Here is a 20,499-nt window from a genome sequence, read left to right on the forward strand (position 1 = left end):
CCCCCCCCCCCCCCCCCCCCCCCCCCCCCGCCACTGGCACTCTGGTTCTTTCTCTCAAAAATAAGTACACATTAAAAAAATGAAAAAAATTATGGGAAGTAGAAGGTTGAGTGGCAGGACATTGGCATCAGAACACGGTGCCCAGAAGGCAAAATTCCTCTAATGAAGGGGTCCACACCCTTCCTGGGGGCCCCGGCTCTAACCGAAGTGCTTTATGACTAAATGCCTGGGTGACCCTCCCTGTGACCACGTGGCCCCGAAGGTGGAAGTGGGGTTTCCAGTCACTCTGCACACATTTGCTGAAGGGGAGTGAGTGACAGAATCCTTACAAACCCCTTGGGCCCAGGGCAGAGGAGGCCTTGGACAAATGTGAGCGGGGGTCACGCCCGGTCTTGTTTTTGAGTTTTACTACATCCCTGGTGCTGGCTGACTGCTTGGGAGTCATTCTCTCATCTGATCTCCGAGGCTGTCCAGGGAAGGGGCAATGTTAGGATCTGGGTCCATTTTGCAGATGGAGATGAAGGCTACGGGGTGGGATGGAGCTCGAGGAAACAGCTCTGGGCGGCAAAGGCACCTCAATCAGGGTCTCCTGCTGCTGCTTCCAGAGCGGGATTGAACACACGGTGAGGAGCCTTGGATTCTGCCGGAGCTCTTGTCAGCAGAGAGCAGTGGGTGTGGCAGACTTCCTGCTTTCCATTTTCCCAGGTGTTTTGGGTTGTTTTTAGTTTATGTATGTATGTTTATATATATGTATGTATGTCTACAGTTATCTATTTATTTATTTAGAGGCAGAGCCAGCAGGGAAGGGCAGAGACAGAGGGGGAGAGAGGGAGGATCCCAAGCAGGCTCTGCACTGTCAGCACAGAGCCCGAGGTGGGGCTCGAGCCCAGCAAACGTGAGATCATGACCTGAGCTGAAAGCAAGAGTCGGATGCTTACCGGACTGAGCCACCAGGAGCCTCCCTCCCCCCCGTTTTCCCAGGTTTTGTGTGGCAGATCTAACAGGCCCCTCTGGCTTCTCCATTATCACAGTGTAGCCCGAGGATGCTACAGCTTGTGTTGCAGGGTCCTGATGGCCAGCTCTATTGCCTGGACGTGATATAAATGAGAAAAAAAATCTGTTTATAATGAAAATGAGCCTTCCATTTGGGCTTTCCATTTTGGCCTAAATAGAGCTAAACAATTTTTTTTAACTCACTCTGATATGTAACGTGTTCCCAAGAAGTGCTCTCTAAAGAAATACAGGAAACTCATCTGCAGGTTAAGTGGGACCAGACCCAACATATTTCTAAATCTCTAACCTAAACGTTTTTTATATAAGAGCTCCGATGGGTCTGAAATTGCCCCAATGTTAGGAAGCATGGTATAGGATTTAATCCACTGTTCCCGTGAACACGCTGCTGCCCCGTGAAAATGGGGGCATGTGGGGGGGCCTGGGGGCTCAGTCAGCTAAGCGTCTGACTCTTGATTCTGGCTCAGGTCATGATCTCACGGTTCCTGAGATTGGGCCCCTCTTCGGGCTCTGCGCTGACAGCACAAAGCCTGCTGCTTGGGATTCTCTCTCTCCCTCTCTCTCTGCCCCTCCCCTCCTCATGCTCGTGTGCGCTCTCTCAAAATAAAATAAATAAACATTAAAAAGGGAAAAGAAACAGCCACATGTTTAGCAGTGCTGGGTAGCCGGGGACCCATCACCAAACCATAGAACCATGTTGAAAAGCTGGTGCTCCCAGCCAGCTTTCCTGCCTAAAAATGAACCACAGAAATCACTCTGGCTCCACATCTCTTTCAGCTACAGCCTTACTTTTTCTCTTCCTTCTCACAGCTCGACCTCTGGAAGCACTGTCAGCAGCCTGGCTTTCCACTTACCCTCACTGCTCCCGCACGCTGGTGTCCTCTGGTCTTATTCCTTTAAAGTCGTCTCTTCCTGGTAGTGAGGTCCGAGATGCGATTTATTTTAATTTATTTTTTGATTAAAAAAAGGTTTTTTAACATTTATTCATTTTTGAGAGATAGAGAGAGACAGCACAAGCAGGGAAGGCACAGAGAGAGAGGTAGACACAGACTCTGAAGCAGGCTCCAGGCTCTGAGCTGTCAGCACAGAGCCCGATGCAGTGATCAAACCCACGAACTGTGAGATCGTGACCTGAGCTGCAGTTGGACGCTTAACCTACTGAGCCCCCAGGTCCCCCCCACCCCCACCCCAGGCGCCAACTGGGGTGCAGTGCTGGTCCCCAGCAGTACCCATGGCAACCATTCTTCCTCAATGAGAGAATCCGCTTTGGAATCCATTGAGAGCAGCACTCGGAGCTGGTACACGGTGTGGGAGGCCAGCAGACCTCCCAGAGAGGGGGAGGCAGGGAGGCGGCGCTACAGGGGACTCGATCTCAGAGAGAGGTGGCCTCCCCTGCTGGCCCTGCCTGCAGTTTTCTCTAGACGCCAGCTTTCGTCAAAAAGGAATAACTACACGCATGTTACCATGGCTGGTACAGGGCCCGGCACACAGCTGATACTCAGTAAGTCGTTAAGGATTTTTTATCAGCACAACACACCGAGGAAAACAGCGGTTGCCGGGGCGCCTGGGGGGCTCAGTCGGGTGAGCCTCCAGCTTCAGCTCAGGTCACGATCTCATGGTTGGTGAGTTTGAGTCCCCGTCAGCCTTGCTGCTGTCAGTCTGGAACCTGCTTCAGATCCTCTGTCCCCTGTTTTCTCTGCCCCGCCTCTCTCTCGCTCCCTCTCTCTCTCTCTCTCAAAAACAAAAAATAAACATTCAAAAGATACAGGGGCGCCTGGGTGGCTCAGTAGGTTAAGCGTCTGACTTTGGCTCAGGTCACGATCTCACATTTCTTGGTTCGAGCCCCGCCAGGCTCTGTGAGCCTGCCTCGGCTTCTGTTTCCCCTCCCCCGCCCTGGCCCTTCTCCACCCCTCTCTCTTAAAAAGAAATAAACATTAGGGGCGCCTGGGTGGCTCTGTCGGTTAAGCATCCAACTTAGGCTCAGGTCATGATCTAGCGGTTAGTGGGTTCGAGCCCCGCGTCGGGCTCTGTGCTGACAGCTCAGAGTCTGGAGCCTGTTTCAGATTCTGTGTCTCCCTCTCTCTCTGCCCCTCCCCCACTAGCACACACACACAACACTCTCAAAAATAAACATTAAAAAAAATAAATAAGGGGCGCCTGGGTGGCTCCGTCAGGTAAGCATCCAACTTCGGCTCAGGTCATGATCTCGCGGTTCGTGGGTTCGAGCCCCGCGTCGGGCTCTGTGCTGACTGCCAGCCCGGAGCCTGGAGCCTGTTTTGGAGTCTGTATCTCCCTCTCTCTCTGACCCTCCCCTGCTCACGCCGTCTCTCTCTCCCCTAGAAATAAATAAAAATATTTAAAAAATAAAAAAATAAAAAATAAAGAAATAAACTTTAAAAAATTTTTTACAAAGATATAAATAAAGATTTACAGTGCAGTGTCACTCAGCAGCCGGCTAACAGAGGTCCTCACAGGTCTCATCCTGGTTTTGTTCTTTTCTGCTCGTGGATCTTGGTGGACGTAGGACGCCCCGCAAGGCTGACCTGCTCCAGCCCGGTGCACCGAGCCTGGGCTTGCAAAGCAGCCAGCTTATTAACCTGCAGTTATGATTCCAATTATCCAGTGAAATTTATTTATGCATTCACGATACGAGGTGCCCTGTCTTTGCCAGACACCAGATTGCCATCCACGGTGGGGACAGACTTGGCCGGGAGACCGAACATCTCCTGTGCCCCTTGGAGGACACGCCGTTCCAGGTGCTCACCTCCACTCAGGAATCCAAATTAGACAGCGGACGGGAGTTTCCAAAGGGATATTCTCAGCTCACTGTTGGTTGAGCTCCCAAAGGATCAATGGCTCCTTCCCAGCTCTTTCTCCCTTGGAAATGTCATGAGTCACAATGCTAATGTTTTCTCTCCAGCACTTCCTTCCGGAGAATTTTACATTTAAACACCTCCTCCGTGCAATTCACCAGGTGTTTCTGCATATGCGCATTACGGGCAGAACGGAAATCTGTGGTTATCATTTATTTGCTCCCTAAGGAAGTCATTGAAGGCCTACTATGTGCTAGGACTTGCCGAAAGCCGCTTGAAGATTCCCGTTATCTACTGCAGGTCCCAAGCCCATCATCCCTTTCGTCCGTCAGACTGCAAGTTGGGTGGAGCTTGGGGAAGAATCAATTGGGAAGAGTCCAACAGCGGGAGGCAGAATCTTCTGGAAGCATGTAACTTACATGTCTGGTCCCTGGGCTGGGATGCCAGGAAGGCTACTGAGCCACACACTCTTGGCCCCTTGGTGGAGCTTAGGCTCCTCATAGAACGGTGTCTCAGAAGAGACTTCCCAGTGAGCAGCCCAGGGTGGAAATGAAAGGATTCCAGTGAACTGAGTGGCCGAAGCTGAATAGACTTTTTATGACGCAGCCTCTGCAATCACTTGGTGTGGCCTCCACTGCTCCTCTGTGGGGTGAAGCGGCCACCAGCCCGTCCGGTCCCCCATGCACACACCCAGACCCCATCTTCTCAGGGGAACAGCATCCGGGAACTTGTGGAGTGTTTTAGAATGATGCCACTGAGTGTCAGGATAAGACTTGGTCTATGGGGTCCCAATCCAGATGCACTATAATTAGGGGCGGAACCCAGAGGATTCGGTGATGGGTAGGACTGGTCTCAAACTCTGGATCTTTTACTTACAGGTATGTGGCATTAGATAAACTATTTTATCTCTTTGAGTCTGGGTTTCATCGTCTGTACACCACACAATCGTTCCACCCTGGTGGTAACTGAATGAAACGAGGCTTGCAGAAGGCTAACGGCATCTGGCACAGAGTAGGTGTTCAAGAAATAGGAAAATGTGTGTTAACCCCTTATGTTATTGTGAGGGCTTCTGGTCAACAGCAGGCTGTTGGTGGTTAAGTTTTATGGGGAGTCAAAGTGACATGAGTTCTGTCTGTACAAGAGATCGCACCCCCATCCCCACACTGTTCAAGGGTCAACTGTATTAATAACAAAATGGAAAACACTTGCTTAATAATAATGAGGAGGACTAATTTTGCTGTTATCCTTATCGGTATTGTTAAGAATCACTGGTACGTAGAAAGCCTGAGATGTTTGCACTCTCCGCTTTCTTCCTCCCTGGTCCGGTCTCCCAATGGGGACTGCGCTTCTGGGTCGATTGACCCCCCTCGTCTGCATCTCTGTGGTCCTGGGAAGGAGTGGACTCCCAGTTCCCTCATTTACCAGCCTCCGGTTACTTCCGGCTCCCTCTGGTTATAGTGCCTTGGGTTCCTCTGTCATCTGTAAAGGCAGTTTGGTGCAGTGCATCCCTCCTCCTGGGGCATCTGGAGCTCTGTTTGCCTGAGGGGGTCGTGACTCATAGAAACATCCAGAGGACAGTGGGCTCAGACAGCAGGGAATGAAGAGGGGGTGGGACGGTGGGTGCTTCCTCCTTCCCTTCTTCTGCTTCCACCTTCTTTACTTCTCATTCTTGCTTTTGCTTTTACAAACATGGGACAATCTGGTTTTTTTTTTAATGTTTATTTATTTATTTTGAGAGAGAACACAGGAACAGTAGGAGGGCAGAAAGGGAGGGAGAGAATCCCAAGCAGGCTCCCTGCTGCCAGTGCAGAGCCTGACATGGGGCTCGATCCCACAAACCGTGAGATCATGACTTGAGCTGAGATCAAGAGTCAGACACTTAATCAACTGAGCCACCCAGGTGCCCCCAAACATGGGACAATCTTACATGTGATCCTCTGTAACTAAGTATTTGCATAATAAGGTTTCAGGTCAGGAGCCATAACTCTAATCCATGAAGTTCAACTTCATTTTAACAATAGCTGCGTAACAGCCCAGGTCGTGATGAGCCCTGGCACATCTATCCATTTCTCTGTTGACCTATATTCTATGGCAGGCAGACTTTTTGGGGGTTTGCCACAATCCCTCAGTTATGCATTAACCATAACATGTAAATCCGTGTAGATTCCTTCTTTCATTGCTGTAGGATGTATTTCCAGAGGTACAACTTGTATGTGTATTTTAAAAATTCATAAATATCACCAGATCCCCTTCCTCAAAGGTTATAGCAGTTACCCTCTCTTTAACCACTTATCTACTAATTATTCCTTACCCAGAAACCTCCGTGCTTCTATTTGGGTAGCTGCTCCCAAGCTTGGCCCTCTGAGTGGCTAGTTGGTGAAGCAAGGATTTGGAGAGTGAAGAGAAAGATATTAAAAGTGATGCCCAAATTTGCTGATTGAAATAGGTTTTATCATGTATGGGTTTGTTCTTTACTTTGCCTTTGCATTCTATTTAAAAAAATCAAAAACTTTAAAAAAAAAAAAGGGCCTTGTCTTTACAGAAATTCTGTCCTTTAATCTGTGAGTCCATGTAGGTGTCCTTGATATATTTTGTAATAAGGCACTTGAGAGGCTAATTGCATTGTATTTATAGCCTATAGAGGTGGTTTCCACTTTAGATGAGGTGCTTCTTTGGCAATGTACTAATAACCACAGGATCCAAGAGCCTCACCTCAGACTAATGCAGAAAAATTCAAAGGCAGGCTTGCAGGGGACCCCATAAAGGCACTGAACGGAACAGACAGACCCCCAGCAAGAGTAGAGAGGCCCACAGCGAAGCCGCCTGTTTCATGTGATTATCATGCCTTCCTGGTTTCCCACAAACCTTGGCTTTCCAATCTGCCCTGACGTTCACCTTTGCGTTGACCGTCCTGAGCTCCTGCTGTTCAGATGTCTAAATGTGTCTGGAGGGCCTGACCACCTGCCCGTGGCTTCTGGTCCACTCTTGCCCAATGCCCCAGGTCAGACTGCTGCTCACTTCTGACCATGGCCGTTCCCTTAAGATTTCACTGCTCCTTTCAGACGAATGAAGTCACTGGCCTGCCTCGCTTTACTTTTCCCCCCCTCTTTCTCTCTTCATCTCCCCGTTAAATTGTCCAGTTAACACTGGCCAGTTCCTGGTCACTGTGAATCTCTCTGGATATGCATCATTTCTTCCCTTAATTAGTTGGTTTGAAATGGTAATACCAGTAAATATGGATGGAACACATGGTGGGCATCTGTGTTCTGTGAACTAGGCTGGGCCTGCAGACACAGCAATTCTGTGAGTAGAAATACTACTGTAGGGGTGCCTGGGGGGCTCAGTCGGTTAAGCGTCTGGCTTCGGCTCAGGCCATGATCTCCCAGTTCATGGGTTCAAGCCCTGCGTCGGGCTCTGTGCTGACAGCTAGCTCAGAGCCTGGAGACTGTTTCAGATTCTGTATCTCCATCTCTCTCTGACCCTCCCTTGCTCATGCTCTCTCTCTCTCTCTCTCTCTCTCTCTCTCTCAGAAATAAATAAAACATTTAAAAAAAAAAGAAATACTACTGTATTTGGTAAGCTTAGAGAGGTTTAGTGACTTGCCCCAAACACACAGGTAGTAAGTGGCACAGGTAAGCTTTGACTTTGACATCTACACTGCCCATCAGAGGGTCCCATCTCCTGGGGGATGGTGTGCCTCTCACCGGATGACATTGGCTGTCAAGCTCTTCTTCATCCCCATTCTTACCTGAAATGGTGAACACCTACTGTGCGCTGGGCATTGGGCCAGGTGCCTTCACAGACCTTGTCTGCCAACCATCTATGGAGTTCCTGGAAGTCAGGGACCTCACTCTGCACATTTGAGCCCCAGCAGCTACTGGCACAGCGCTGGGGTGTGGCTCCAACTCACTCCAGTTATTTCTTCCCTTTACCATAAGTGTTTTGAGGACTTGGGTCTGCTCATTGCTTTCCTAGGTTTTTCTTTATATTAATTTTGTTGCTTTGCTTATCTTTTCTTATATTTCCCTGCCACCCACGCCTGGGACAGAGCTGGGCTTCTACTGTAACTAGTTCAGGGCCTGCTAGCACTGAGCACTTCATGTGATGTGTTCACACACACTTTACCTTCTTCCGTGGTCTCATCCCCATCTCGTAGGCAAGGAAACTGAGGCTTTGAGTGACCTTCCTCTGTGCCAAGGTCATACCTGCAGAAAGGGGGTCCCAGCCAGGGGCGATATGTCCCCCAAAGGGACATCTGGTAGTATCTGGAGACATTTGGTTATCACCCCTGGGAGACCGCTCCCAGCAGGTGGTATTAGATTAAAGCCAAGGGAGATAATGAGTCTACCCGACAGTGCTCAGGACAGTGCCCACAATGAGGGATTATCAGGACCAGGTGTCAGCAGTGCTGAGGTTGAGAAACGCTGCCACAGGAGAAGGAAAGGAGACACTTTGATCTCATTTTCTACTCTTGGGTATCTTAAGAGATACCATTTTAAATCATATGTGTAATATTCACAGAAACAGCAAATGCCCTCTTTTCCTCCTGAGATGGAAACCCAGAAAATGACAAAATGATTATTAATTATGTCTGGGGTGTAAGGGACAGCACAGGCTATCATTCTCAAAGTGAAGGAAATGAGCCTTAATTTTTCAAAAATTTTTTAAAATGTTTTATTTATTTCTAGGAGAGAGAGAGAGAGAGACAGCGTGAGCAGGGGAGGGTCAGAGAGAGAGGGAGTCACAGACTGAAACAGGCTCCAGGCTCTGAGCTGGCAGTCAGCACAGAGCCCGACGCGGGGTCGAACCAATGAACAGCGAGATCATGACCTAAGCTAAAGTCGGACGCTCAACCGACTAAGCCACCCAGGCGGCCCTCAAATTTTTCAAATGTGTATTTGTGGAGAGAGATTTCCAGTTTGGAACCACCAAAGGTAACATTTGGTTTTCTAGAACAGCCCATCATGAAGACATGGGTCTAGCGGCTCCAATTAAGTGTGAGAGTTAATTTCAGACTATAGGATTCTATACTCTAATCCGGGCAAAGGTTGGATCTGGATTTCTTTCCATTAAAGAGCTCCTGATCTCAGACTTGTAACCAAATAATGAGCCTAAATGAATCACTTAAGTTCCACCCATCAACATGGGGGGTAAAATTATATTATGTTTGGGGCTTGTTTTAAAATACCCCATCAAACCCAAAATAGGAGGTGGTACATAGAACGAGACCAGCAAAATGCTGGTATTTGTTCAAGCTGGAGAGTGATTACACAGGGGTCTGTTTTACTTTTCTTTCTACTTTCGTGTGTGTTTGAAAACTTTGAGGAGAAGCATCTAAATTATGTGTACTGTGACCATCTGCAGAGTAACAGGTCATATGTTTGAAAGTATATTCAACAGACCTTATTTCTTGCTCCACTCTCTGGATTCACAAGTAATGTCTTGAGCAAGATTCCACACATGTTTCTAGATGATTGTTGAACCCAGCAGACTGCTCATCATCTCAGTATTTTCAGAGAACTTCGAAAATTAAAAGTGACCACAATATGGGCAAAGTATTTGAACAGACACTTCACAAAGGTATATGAATGGCCAGTAAGCAAATGGAAGAGCTGAACATCATTAGTCAGCAGGTAAATGAGATTAAAACCACCATGAGGTGCCCTGCGCGCTGATTAGAATCTTCAGGGGAAAAGACTGATAACTACCAAGTATTATCAAGGATGAGGACCAATTAAAATCTCTTTTATTTCTGGTGAGAGTGTAAAATGGCACTACCATTTTGGGAGAAAAGGAAGTCTAATAGTTTCCTATTAAATTAAATACTCATCATCCTTGTAATGCAACCATTTAATGCTTAGATATTTATTCAGGAAGAATAAGATAGTTAACTCTGCAGAAAGATCTATGCAAGAAAACTCACTCATCATTGCAGCTTTACTCATCATAACCCCAAAATGGAAGCATCCCATATGTACACCAACAAGAAAAGGAATAAACAAAGTTTGGGAGATATATGCAATAATAAGACATAAAAAGAAAGAAGGAGCTATTGACAAAAAAAAAGGCCAAATATCAGAAAGAGTAGGCTGCATGAACTAAGGGAGAGTACATACTGTGTAGTTCATTTGTGAGAAGTTCTAGAATAAGTGAAACTAGCCCATGATGGGGAAATTCTTAGGGGATCAAGGAAGGGGAAACTTTCTGGGGAGATGGGAATTAATGGTCTCGGGCTTGATAGGAGTTTGAGTTTAACAGGTGAAGACATCTGTGAAAATGTTACAGATGGTACCCTTAAGACTGGTGTATTCCCAACTGCCACTCCCAGCCGAGACGGAATGACAAGGACCAGATTCTCCCTCACGTCTGAAACAAGCAATAAATGGACAAGATCTGTCAAAACAAGAGGTTAGGAGAAAGTGGACACCAGGCAACAAAGGGCGAATGAAGGAGAACAGTGAGGAGGACCCTAAGATTGCCCTGGTTTATTGCCTGTGCGTTTCCTGCCTGAGCACCAGGGAATGGAAATCAAGTCCACACTTGCAAATCCCTGGAATTAAGGAGACATAGCTGAGGGGTCTGGGAGGCCCAGGCAGTCAGAATTTTTGGAACAGAGTATTGGAGAGAGGAGAGAGACACAGAAGGAAAATTCTAAACGGGGTTCCTCTCAAGTACTGAAGTGAATAATGACCAGCATGTACGTGCAAGGAAATTCCTTGAAGCTTGGAAAAGAACCACTTGACTGGAGGAGACGTGATAGTGTTTGGTGTTCATACAGGGCTGGGAATAGTGCCTGCTTCCCCTAGGCAGACTGAGGAAGCTCGTGGATTACAGCGCCCTGGGTAGAGTACACAGAAGAGTCTTACCTTGGCCATGGAGAACTGCATCCTGCACTGTTCTGGTCCCACATTACAAATCTGAAAAACATCAGGCTCTGCTGAAGTAGCTTAACTGCATCCCAGGACAGAGCTCAAGAACATTTTAAGAGATCAGGAATCCCTGCTTTTTTTTTTTTTTTTTTACTTTTTAAAAAATCTTTATTTTTTTTAAATGTTTTGTTTACTTCTGAGAGAGAGAGAGAGAGAAAGAGAGAGAGACAGCATGGGCAGGGGAGGGTCAGAGAAAGAGCGAGACACAGAATCTGAAGCAGGCTCCAGGTGCTGAGCTGTCAGCACAGAGCCCAATGTGGGGCTTGAACCCACAAACCATGAGATCATGATCTGAGCCGAAGTCAGATGCTTAACTGACTGAGCCACCCAGGAGCCCCTAAAAAGTCTTTATTTTTGACAGAGAGAGAGAGAGAGAGAGAGAGAGAGAGAATGAGTGGAGGAGGGGCAGAGAAAGAGGAAGACACAGAATCTGAAGCAGGCTCCAGGCTCTGAGCTGTCAGCACAAAGCCCGATGAGGGGCTCGAACTCAAGGGCTGTGAGATCATGACCTGAGCCGAAGTTGGACGCTCAACCAACTGAGCCACCCAGCTGCTCCTAGAACTTAAGAATATTTACAGGAATACAGAAATACCCAGTGTCAAAAAAAGGCGGGTGGTTTGACAAAGTCTGACATCTGATTGAAGATTATCAGGCATGCAGAGAAACAGGACATACCACCTGTTAGGAGAAAAGTCAAACTGGAAACTAACATATAATTGACACAAACACTAGAACTAGCAGAAAGGATTTTAAAAGAATGGCTGTCACTACATTCCATATGGCCACAGAGTTCAGGAGACACATGGGAGATATAAAAAGACCCAAACTGACCTTCCAGAGACAAAAGACAAAAATTGCAATATGTGAAATAAGAAACACACTGGCCGGGACTGATGGATGGATTTCAACATCTACATCGAAGAAAAGAAATTAGTAAACTTGAAAACACAGCAATAAAAACTGTTCAAAATGACATCAAGAGAGAAGAGAAAATTTTAAAATTATATTAGCAGTGTCAGTGGGCTGTGAGAGAGCTTCAGGCAGCCTACTGTGTGGGTGGTTATATGGACCCTCAGTGTGGGGGGGACTGATGTGGGAACAGAAAAATATCTGAAAAAAATAATGCTCACAAATTTTCCAAATTTGTTCAAAACTATAAACTTCTACATAAAAAGCATCTGTGAACCCCAAGCACAAGAAACGTGAAGATAAGCACACCAGGAGCATTGTAAACAAATAGCTCAAAGCCAGTGATTAAGAAAAATTATTAAAAACTTCCAGAGAAACGCATTGCAAACTGAGGGATGACAATAAAGATGGTAATAAATTTCCCAGGAATAACTCAAGCGAGAAAAATGTGCAACAACATTTTTAAAAGTACTGAATGGAAAAACAAATCAATCTAGAATTCTGTACCCAGTGAAAACGTCCTTCAGAAATAAAGGGGAAACAAAGATGTTTTCAGTCATACAAAAGCAAAAAGGATTCTCCTCACTAGATGTGCACTGCAGAAAAAATGTTAAAGAAAATCCTCCAGGCAGAAGAAAATGACTCCTGGAACCACATAAGGGTCAGAAACGGTGGGCGTTTATATGTTTATGAGCACTTTTTAAAAATTGAGCCATTAAAAGTATTAACGATGTCATGTGATGTTTGTAACACACATAAAATAACATGTGACAGTACACACATTTATGACATGCAGCAATGCATGTTTGTCGTACTTAAAATGTGTGACAAAACACACATATGTGTTCCCTGTATGTGCACAATGAATGTCATGGAAATAGACTCTTGTGGTTCTTATGCTATAGAGTGTAATACCACTTGAAGGTAGGCCATAATAAGTGAACCCCAAAGCAACCATTAAAATAAAAAATCAAAGAGGTGTAGCTAACAGACCAATGAGCAGACTAAATGCAGTACTTAAAAAATTTAATGACACTCAAAAGAAGGCAGAAAAAGGAACAAAGAAAGACAAATGAAATAGCGATGTTACGACTGAAACCTACCTGACTGTATCACATTTAGACATTGTTGGTCTAAATGTAAAGGGTCCGACTATCCCTTTGGAAGCCTCTTTATTCTTAACGATTCACTCATTCCCAAATTGATCTAAATCAAAATCCTAGCAAGGCCTATTTGTATAAATTGATAAACTGATCCTAAAATTCACATGCAAATGACCTAGAATAGCCAAAGAAACTTTGGAGAAGACAGGTAAAGTCGGCTGGCTGTCACGACCCTCAGTTCAACACTTAACTCTAACGCTATAGTAATGACGATAAACCAGGAGATCAATGGTGCAGAACAGAGTCTGGACAGTTTGATCTTCCCCACAGATGGCTTTTGAACAGCTGGAGAGCCACACCCACACAAAAATGAACTCAGATTGAGATACATAACATTACATTTAGTAAAACTTAAAACTTTATAAAACTTACAGAAGAAAACATGTGTAACCCTGAATTAAAGCAATGATGCCACAAAAACAATAATAAAAGCATGATTCATTACAGAACGAACTGGTAGATTAACCCAAATCCAAACCATCTCCTTAAAACAAAACAACCTATTAAGACAATGAAAAGACAGCCAGTATCCAGGAGAAACTATGTTCAAATCATCTGAAGATGGTCTAAGGATCTGTATGCAGAATAAGTAAAGGACTCTCAACATTCAACAATAAGAAAACAGACAATCCAGAAACAAACAAACAGATGTGAATAGACACTTCACCAAAAAGGATACATAGATAGCAAATAAACACATGAAGAGATTCTGGACATTAGTGGGGCACCTGGGTGGCTCAGTCGTTTAAGCATCCGACTTTGGCTCAGGTCATGATCTCACAGTTTGTGGGTTCAAGCCCCGCATCAGGTCCTGTGCTGACAGCTCAGAGCCTAGAGCCTGTTTCAGATTCTGTGTCTCCGTCTCTCTCTGTCCCTCCCCTGCTCATTCTCTCTCTCTCTCTCTCTCTCTCACTGTCTCTCTCTCTCAAGAATAAATAAACATTTTTAAAAATGTTTTAAAAAATAATCTGGATATTAGTCATTAGGGAAATGCAAATTAGAGCTCCAATAAACTACTACAATACACCTATTAGAATAGCTACAGTATAAAGAACGGATAAGAATTAAATGCTATGAAGGATGTGGGGACAGCCAGGACCCTCAGATTTTTCTGGTAGGTACACCCACTTAGAAAACAGTTTGGTAATTTCTTAAAAAGTTAATCACATGACCCAGACATTCCACCTCTAGTCATTTGCCCAAGAGAAAGAGGACCACATAAGCATATAAAAAGACCTCTGCAGAAGGACTTGTCACTCTAGTCTTATTAGCCATCCCCCCAAATTGGAAATAACCCCAATGTCCACCAATGGGTTTTAAACTGTGCTATATGTATGCAATGGAATCCAGCAATAAAATGAGTAAAGTATTTGGATGAATTTCAAAATAATTATGCTGAGTAAAAAAAAAAAAAAAAAGAAAGAAAGAAAAAGAAAGAAAGCCAAGCCAAACGAAAGTACATACCATATGATACCATTTATATAAAATTCTAGAAAACTACTCCAGGGGCAGAAAGCAGAGCTGTGAAGGTTCAGGTGAGCACAGAAGAAGAGCTTATAGAGGAGCATAAGGAAGCTTTTTGGGGTGATGGACACGTTCATTGTTTTGGTCATGGAAGATCATGTCCTGGGGTGTATATATGTCCAACCTTTCCAACGTGCATATTTAAATATGTTCAGCTTGTTATATGCCGGCTAGACTTCCATAATGATTTATTTTTTTATCTATTTATTTTTTTAATGGTCTTGTTTATTCCATTGCCAGACCAAAAAGACTGGTCAGACTGGTCTGATACAGGAGCTGCAGTGTTTAGGGCTGGAATGTATTGATGTCGGCAATTTGCTCGGAATCCGGTTGCAGGAATAAAATGAATTGGGGGGATGGACAGAGGGATGGATACACGGACAGATGTGTGACAGCACCAACACACACTTTTTCGCTTTCCTTGATGCAGGTTTTTCCTAGCGATTTACTTATGCATCAAATGCACCACAGAGCACACGGGCAGTTAGATGCTGATCCCCAAGTCTTCAGCCCTGCGAACCCCTATCTATAAAACTTCCAGGTGACGTTTGCTGCCTACACCTCCGATTTCCCATCAGGTGCTGGAGCCATCCCAGGCCTTCTTTGTGGCTTCTCTTCATTGGTATTTCATCTACAACAACGCCAGAGACGTTTATCTCTAACTCACTGGTGAGGAGACATTGACACCCTTCTCCCTGGTCACACCTGCTTGACCTTAGGAGTCAAGGGCAACGGCCTGGGTGGGCGGACATGGCAACGCGCTCATCACTGCCAGGCTCATCACTGCTGCTTCTCTCTGCCTGCATCTCGTGCTCGTGACCTGGCTCGGATGCTGCATTCCTTTGCTGGGACCGTCATCACAGAGCACGAGAGATGGGGTGCTTCAACCGCGGAAGTGTGTTTCCTCACGGTTCTGGAGTCTGGAAATCTGAGATCAGGTGTCCACAGGCTCCGTTTCTCCGAGGACCCCTCTCCTTGGCTCCCAGATGGTCCCCCTCTCTTGCCGTTTCACACCGTTGTCCCTCTACCTGCGAAAGCCCCTGGGGTCCCTCTGTGGGTCCTAATCTTGCTTAGAAGGACACAAGTCAGATAGAATTAGCACCCATCTAATGGCCTCGTTTTAATGTAGTGACCTCTTTGAAGGACCCGTGTCCAAATACAGCCACATTCTGGAGGTGCTGGGGGGATAAGGCTTCAAAGTATTAATTTTGGGGGGATACAGTTCAGTGCATGACATGATTATGAAGGGGCTTGCATACAGTACCTGCATTGGCTCTGTGACCCTTACAGACGTCTGTGACCCACAAGTGGCATATCTGATTTGCATCCAGGTGGCCTTGTCCAGAGTGGATCCTTCCCAACACACCCATCTCGCTGCACCTCTAGGCCACCATCCTGTGTCATCTGCAATGCCCCAGTGGCCTCCAGCTCAGCATCTCCAACCCTCTGATTTGTTCTCCCCACAGCAGGCAGAGCGAGCTTTGAATCCTGTAGGTGGTCATGTCCACACGGCAACGGTCCACTCCACGCCAGCCTTTAGTGGCAGCCAGGATCAATCCAAACCACAGTTTAGCTTTCCAATGTCCCTGCCCACGATTCTAGCCGCGTCTGAGAGCAGAGCCCCCTGTTGCGTGTCCCCAGCCACACCGGCTGCCTGTGTGGCCCCTGCTGCCCGAAGCCTCCTCTTCCCCCAGGACCTTCATGTGTGCTAGATCTCTTGCCTGGACCCCCTGAACTCCTCTCTCTATCTGTTCCATCCAGCATGAGGGCCACCTCCCGCGATAATGATATTCTCTGACCACCGCCATCCCCCAGCAGACCAGGTGAGGACCTCCAGGTATATTCTTTCATTATATAGTGTCTTTTTCTTACACTGCTTTTTCAGGGCTGCTATTAATTCTGTAGCTGTGTGTTTTAGGGCCCGTCTCCTCCCGCACATTTCCATAAAAGCAGGGAAACCGTTCAAGCTGTTCATTGTCGTAGCCCCGATGGCAGCCGATGCATCACACATACTAGGTTCTCAATAAATGTTTGTTGAATGAATGAACGAAGCCACGGAAACCTTTAAATCAACTGACCCCTAGCTGTTTGCCACAGTTTAGAGATTATTCATTCTGCTCACCCTTTGATCATTTTATTCCCGACTGGAAGTTTCATCAGTTGGATGACAGGCAATGAGGATAGAGACCAATGAGTCATTTTCTGAGCAGCTGGAGTTAAGGTCGCGAAGGAGGGCGAGGGAGGGAGGGAGTGGGCAGAGAACGAGGTTAACCGTTGAGCCTCTGCGCATTGATTACTTTTGATTGATAGTCCTCATAGCGGTGCTGCCCCATTCATTAGCATGGGTAGGTGAGGGTTGGATGTAATTTTAAACAACACTTTGAGGCATTTCCATTCTGGTCCTGAAACAGCTTAAATATTTTATGAGTTTTTAAGATTGGGAGAAATTAAAGCAAGTATGTAATCTTGCTCTGTGTGTGTATAAATATATACACATATGAAATTTAAATATACTCACACAAAATCTTATTGTAGAGAATCTCATAAATCTAAAAAAGATAGGGAGTCTAAAAAAAACCTACCCATATGTAAACATAATATGAAAATATATTCAGTGTTAATTTCAGAACTTACTGCAATCTGTAGTACATCGTTAACAATTGCACATACACTCTCCCAAGAGCGAGAGTGAATTTTTTAAAAATGAAATATTTTGCATAAAATATTTTGATATTTAAAAAAACCAATATAACTTTTTAAAAACCATAAAAGAAATGTCTAGCAGGAGTTGTAAGGGAATAGTTTTGGGGAAAAAAAGTCATTTTGCTATAGGTTTTATCCTCTGAAAGTGGGACCAATGTACTAGATAATTATGTACTTTGGGATCATTAAGGGGCTTTTAGCAAATAATTTATCTAGTGTTCAAATGGGAATGTAAATAAATGAGTAATTTTTCCTTGTTAATTATAATTCTTGTGAATTACAATGTCTAGGCACCTCTCCAGGACCATGAATCCACCCATGAGTCAGAAAATGCCACCAACATTGTTGATCTTGCATTTGACAAAAGTTTCTTTTCCTATGAGTAATCATTATCTTCAATTTTAGACCATTTCGGAAATAAAAACTGACATTAAAAGTAACTTCTGTTTAATTCCATTTCTTGTACGCATTTAATGGCTTATAACATGTTTCTATATCTCAATGAAGCCGTTTATAGCTGAGGTGTTACTTTTTATTAAGTATGTATTAAATGCATCCTTTATTACAAATTGCTACAATCAAATATCTTTTAAAAGATTAACTCGCAAGTCCCTATTTCTGCCAAAACGAAAAACAAAGAGAACACATTTCAGTGTGATTGAGGCTAAGAAAGTCTACCAACTATAAATTTTAGAACAATTGCTATTTAGATCGTATTTAAAATTTCAAAGTGTTTTGCCACTGATTTGGTTCGATTACCATATTATCCGGTTAGGTGCATTAGGAAACCTCTCTCTGATGCCGCTTCTGTAAAGGATCCTGTGACTTATGCACCCCTCTTCCTTTAAAAACCAAATGCAATTCACAAAAGAGGCTTATGGATTTGCAATTGAAATAGAAGTGTTGCCTGAAACAAGAGAGGGTGAGGTGGAGTTTGACCTTCCATTTGGATATAGGAGCAGGTCCTAATAGTATATGTTAACGTGTGCATTTTCTTTCCACTTCAAAGGAAAACAATTTGCAAGTGCAAACAGGGTAAGTGGAAAGCCTCAGGTTTTTGAGGTTCTGAAGGGGTTTGTAAATGCTAATTTTGAAAAAGGTACTCAGAGAATTCTTAGTGCGGAGGAGGACAGCTAAGGCATCTCTTTCAGCCCCTTTAATGACAGTTGCGATTTCAGAAACCTAAAGGATTAACATTGTGTCTTCAGCTCTTGTTTTTGAAGCACCTACTATGTGCTCAGCATCTAGGGTGTATCATCTCCCTCAATCCCCAGCAAGAGCTCTGCAAGATGGGTGACATCACCATTTAATCAAAGATGGGGGATGGCTGGTTCAAGGTCACTTGGCCAGTGAGTGATGGGGTGGAGATAACAAACCGAGGCCAAGGGAATCCCAAGGGGTTTACTTCCTGCTCCTTGACTCTACAGGAGGGATTCGCTAGTGAAATTAATGAAGTGGGCAGCGGGTAGCGTTTGCAGTGCGCCCCATAAATTACCAGAGATGCTCTCCCCACGGTGCTGGTCCGTGCGTTACCTGCAGCTGCTCAGTCCTCACCCAAACCCCCCAGTGGCTGCACAGGGCCTGCTGAGCACCTCTTGGGGGCTGCTCTTTGCTGCACCTGCCCTTAGTGTCACCAAGAACCACTGTGCTTATTCCTAGGCCTTCTTGCCTTGGGTGTCCCTGTTACTATAATGAGCTCATTTAATAAAATCCCACATGTTTCACATAAGCCAGTGAAACAGTGCAAAGAGAGATTTGTGTCTATGGACTTAAGACGACAACTTTCAAAAATGCTCTAAAGGGAAGTGACTCCAGAAACAGCCGTTGAATTAGTTGTGGATCAGATAACAAGGCTGGAGGCTTCGGCGGGGAAACGGTTGGTCATCATTCAGAGGATTCTGATTGGTAGAAGGATTACTACCCAAACTAGTAGACCTTGCACTGTGGGTGCGGTTGATGGAATGTACACCCCAGGAGTAACTCCGTACTCAAAGAAAAGGTGTGAGCCTTGCAGGAAAAGGTTGGTAAATTGAAGTACATGTTTTAAATTAAAATGAAGATCTTAAGGTATATGTGATTTTCTCTTTTTCTAATTAACTGAGAAGTTGATGATTCCACAGAATCAGATCATAGAGCATTGACTTTAGTTTTAAGAGTTGAAAACGAGTAGCTTCTACTGGGGGCTTACCCTTACCCTTACAGAGCACAGGACAGGTGGTGCTAGCCTGACAAAGAACAACGCTGATGTGACTAACCGTCACTGGCCAGTTCCTTCTGTCCCCGTCACTAGGATTACCTCCATTTTACAGACGAATCAGTCATGATGCAAACAGGGTCTTCCAGGAGCTCTGGCCACTGGAGAAGGTCAGAAGACGAGGGTTCACATTGCAGATCCACCACTAATATGCCTCAGACAAGTCAGTGTAGCTCTTGGAGCCTGTGTCCCTGCTTTGGTAAAATAAGAATAATAATATGTCCCTCGCAATGTCTTTATTAGGATTGTGTGAGGGTGCCTGGGTGACTACTACCTGCTATTTCTTTTCCTCTCCTTTAAGTGAGAGAGGTAATTTACACATGTAGAAAGATATACAGTCTGTAAGACAGAAACAAATAAGGTGCAATGATGGGAAAGGAGGGAGGGATTCCTTTGGACTGACTGAACGAGGGATGGCTTCCAAATAGGAGTCAGATGAGCCGGGCTTGGCACATAGTTTGGCTTACAGACTTAAGAGCCTGAAGAGCCAAGGAATGGAGATGAGAAATCACAGGCTGTGCACTGGTGAGAAAGCATGAGGGAAAAGAACCAAGCGGGGGTGGAAAGGACGGGTTTGGGCGGATAATACAGGCCTTGTAGGCTATACCAGAGCGGTTGTACTTGACCCACAAGGCATTCAGATGGCTGGTGTAAAGCTGTCAGAAGCCAAGAGGTAAGGGTGGGACATGGGCTGCATGTCAAGGCTGCACTGCATTTGTCCATCACTCCATCCATTCATCCATCCATCACATGCACCCATCCACCCACCCATCCACCCATCCATCCATCCATCCATTTATCCATCCATGCATCCATTCATTTATCCACCCACCCACTTTTCTTTCCTTCCATCCACCCACCAACCCATCCACCCATCCACCCACCTGTCCATCCATCCATCCACCCACCCATCCATCTACCCATCCATCCATCCATCCATTTATCCATCCATCCACCCACCCACCCATTCATTTATCCACCCATCTACTCATTCACCCATCCATTTTCTCTTCACAAAGAAAACAGGAAACCCCAAAAGTTTAGAAGATAGAGTCTTCTCCCTCCCTTTGGGGTGATAACACTTCTATTATCACTACTAATGCTACTAATACAGCATTTAGTGACCGTTCCTTCTGTTATTAGAGTCTTCTGCTATGAGGCAACTCATTTTTTAAAAAAAATTTTTTTAATGC

At 45.2% G+C, this 20,499-nt stretch overlaps 1 long non-coding RNA gene across 1 annotated transcript; it reads left to right on the forward strand.

Moving 5' to 3' along the window:
* Window positions 1-2,297: 2,297 nt before the first annotated feature.
* On the forward strand, window positions 2,298-17,492 carry LOC120220996. The gene is made up of 4 exons (XR_005525706.1): window positions 2,298-2,512; window positions 14,780-15,287; window positions 16,111-16,172; window positions 17,343-17,492. It is a non-coding gene; the product is annotated as an uncharacterized LOC120220996 (long non-coding RNA).
* Window positions 17,493-20,499: the final 3,007 nt, after the last annotated feature.

The sequence above is a fragment of the Hyaena hyaena genome, unplaced genomic scaffold (assembly GCF_003009895.1).
Source record: "Hyaena hyaena isolate Hyena2069 unplaced genomic scaffold, ASM300989v1 scaffold_740, whole genome shotgun sequence".
Lineage (NCBI taxonomy): Eukaryota > Metazoa > Chordata > Mammalia > Carnivora > Hyaenidae > Hyaena > Hyaena hyaena.